The following is a 3,285-nucleotide window of genomic DNA, read 5'->3' as shown; positions in this document are numbered from 1 at the left end:
CGGTCCAAGGGTGACGGACTGAGTGGCTCGGAACGGAAGGTCTCTCCTGGACCGTCCGTTCGTGCAATGCAGAACGTCCGCTTTAGTTTTGCAGAGTTACAGGTTTCGAAGATGATTGGACTCGAAAAGGAGCTATTTGAAGCGTTAAAGAAGAAGTCCGGATGAGGTACTCATGTTGCGACATCAATAACTTTCTCTACAGAGGTCCAAATCGTGCGAGACTTATACCATTGGAAAGAGCACTTCAAGAGCTTCGCGTAGACACGAAATCGCGTAAATCCGACACCGGAGTATAAAGTTATGAGCGAATTCGTGAAGACCAGAAAACTGCCAGCGCAGGGCCGGATCCAACTGGATCCGGTCCGGATCAAGGACGCAGAATTCGACCCCAGGAATCTGGATCCGGTCCGGATCCACCTGGAATCGGTCTGGATCCAGTCTAAAGCCATGTTTCGCGATTTTCAGCATCTGGATGGGAATAGGACTCTTGGGAGCCGCCCTAGGGTTATAAAAAACACCTAGCCACGTCCTAGTACAGGGGAGGACCTTAGAGAACACCTAGATACACACTTTTGGAGAGCTTTTGGTGAGAGAAGAATAGAAGTTCACGGGATTTCGGGAAGAAGAAGGAGGATTCGATCGTGAAGACTAGACATCAACATGAGCTTTTCTATCCCTTCTTTTATCTCTTTTTCTCTGTTCTTTCTATTATTATCCATGAACCTTGAGTAGATCCATGACTATGGGTTAGGGATTCGTATGTGTTTTGGGTATGTTTGAACCCTAACTTGGATTTCGGTTTTGATTTGATTCGGTTCTATTGATTTGCACTTTTATTGGATTGATGTTTGTTAACCCCTTGATCAATCATCTTGGATTCTGAACCACATAGAGATATGAATTAATCGATTTAGGGTTGATGATAGCGTTCTTCATGCATCTAGGGTTAAATTGAATAGATCGAGAGATTGACGAGTTACTCTGTAGATAGTGAGTTGGTAGACCGAGAGGTGAATTCTCTATTATCGTTGCTTGATGATTCCCGAATACAAGTCATAATCGTTATTCATGCATGCTTAGTAAATACCCATACACGCGAATACGATCCCGACGCCCGTAGTCATCCTTGTTTGATAGGTCACTCGTTTTTATTTGCTTTCTTAGCATCTAGGGTTAACTTGAATAGATCGAGAGATTGACGAGTTACTCTGTAGATAGTGAGTTAGTAGACCGAGAGGTGAATTCTCTATCTTTGTTGCTTGATGATTCCCGAATACAAGTCATAATCGTTATTCATGCATGCTTAGTAAATACCCATACACGCGAATACGATCCCGACGCCCGTAGTCATCCTTGTTTGATAGGTCACTCGTTTTTATTTGCTTTCTTATATTGCTTACCATTGATTCTACATATTTCCACCATCACTTGCTTGCTTGCTTTGATCTATTTTCGATCTAGATTTGGATTTAGCAACCGGTCCTCGTGTCCGTATCCTTGCGGTGAGTTGTGAATCGGGTTATATATTAGACTCGGTACACACGTATCATTCGACATATGATATCGCGATACAAAAAGATCATCAGCCGGAATCATCACTAGTGTTCGTAAGATCACGAACCAACTCTATTCGAGATAGGTAGTCATAGTGTCTTGCTAGAGACCGCCTATGACTTGTATATCCGAAATAGGGATTTCGGGTTATACTGCTATGTCGAATGAGCCTACAGGGTCACACACGCAGGGAAGGACGAAACCGCATGAGGAAACGACGAAAAACCGAGACAGAAGGGTCTGGAACAGACGGACCGGAAGTCCAGAACGGACGGTCCACCAAGTCCAGACCCGACGGTCCAGAGTGCGTGGTCTGTCCGTTCCAGAAGGTCTGGAACGGACGGTCCACGTGCATTTCTGGACCGTCTGTTCTAGGCTCTGGGTATTTTCGTAATTAACCGAAATTAGGGTAAAATCACTTTATAAGAAGGAGATTAAAACCCTAATCACGTATGAGACTTTGGACAGCCAACTTTTGCAGTTCCTGGAGAGTTTTTGGTGAGATCCAAAAAGCTCAACAAGTTCTAAGTCTCGTTTTCTCGAAGTGCAAAAACCGAATAGAGATTCGAGTCCTAGCAGACAAGTTCCAATCGTTGGAATCCATCCCGAGGTGTGGATACGTGTAGAGGGCGAGGTAATCTTCCTGCCTAAGTGATCGGACGAATTCTTCAGTTGATACAGGCCCCGGATCGATTGAGGTAAGCGTTCTAACGTTTCTACGATTCATTAGAAGCATGGTTCTAGGGTTTATTAAATTTTTGTTTTATATCCGCTGCGCAAACCCTAGAATCGATCTCTTAGGAATAGGATTCGCTCTAGAGATCCCAGGAAACCCAACATAGGATTCGCTCATGAGATCACAGGATAACCCAACAGTGGTATCAGAGCCTGGTTGCTCTGCATGATTTTGTTAGAACCCAATCACGCACGTTATAGGATTTGAATTGTTTGAATCCATGTTTGCTTTGATGCTCTGCATGATTTGATTATGGATCTAGGGTAGATTTCATGTTCTTTGTTGCATAGTTGCAAGAGGCTTCTGTTCTGAGTTCATAGGCGAAAACGGGGTTGAAATCGGATCTGAATCGGGACCTAAACGACGAAGAACGTGATCTGATCGCGTTTTCCGCCTAGACCGAACGGTCTGGTGCTCTGGACCGGACGGTCTAGGGCTTGTCGTCTCCCTGGACTAAATGAGCTCAGTCCGTTTGGACCAAGATGTTGGACCGAACGGACTAAGTTGTGTAGACCGAACGGACTGCTTGGCCAGTCCGTCCGGTCTAAGTCACTAGTCCGAGAGAGAAGGTCCGAAGGGGCAAGTCCGAAGGGGCAAGTCCGAAGGGGCAAGTCCGAACGGTCTGGAGAGTCGGACCGAAGGACTGAAGAGTCAGTCCGAACGGACTGACCATTCCAGACCGAACGGATCGACTATGATCCGAAGACCGAACCGCCCAGACCGTTCGGTCTAGGCCTAGACCGAACGGTCTAGGTCCCGATACTTCACCAAAATTTGATTTTACGTTTCGGGATCTAGTTTGAGCAATCGTTGCTTAAAATCGTTTAACTGTGACTTAAAGATGGGTGTAACAGTCCATTCTTATGCGAAATATGGATCTTAGTCCCATATAGAAAATTATGATAGGGTTATTTTTCTGTATGGGAATATAACTCGTTTTTGCATCTATGTTGTCATTGTTTGATGATGGACTAGCTGGTAGTAAATCATAGATG

This window comes from Tarenaya hassleriana, unplaced genomic scaffold (genome assembly GCF_000463585.1).
Source record: "Tarenaya hassleriana unplaced genomic scaffold, ASM46358v1 Cleome10, whole genome shotgun sequence".
Classification (NCBI taxonomy): Eukaryota; Viridiplantae; Streptophyta; class Magnoliopsida; order Brassicales; family Cleomaceae; genus Tarenaya; species Tarenaya hassleriana.
Note: the sequence above shows the minus strand (reverse complement) of the source record.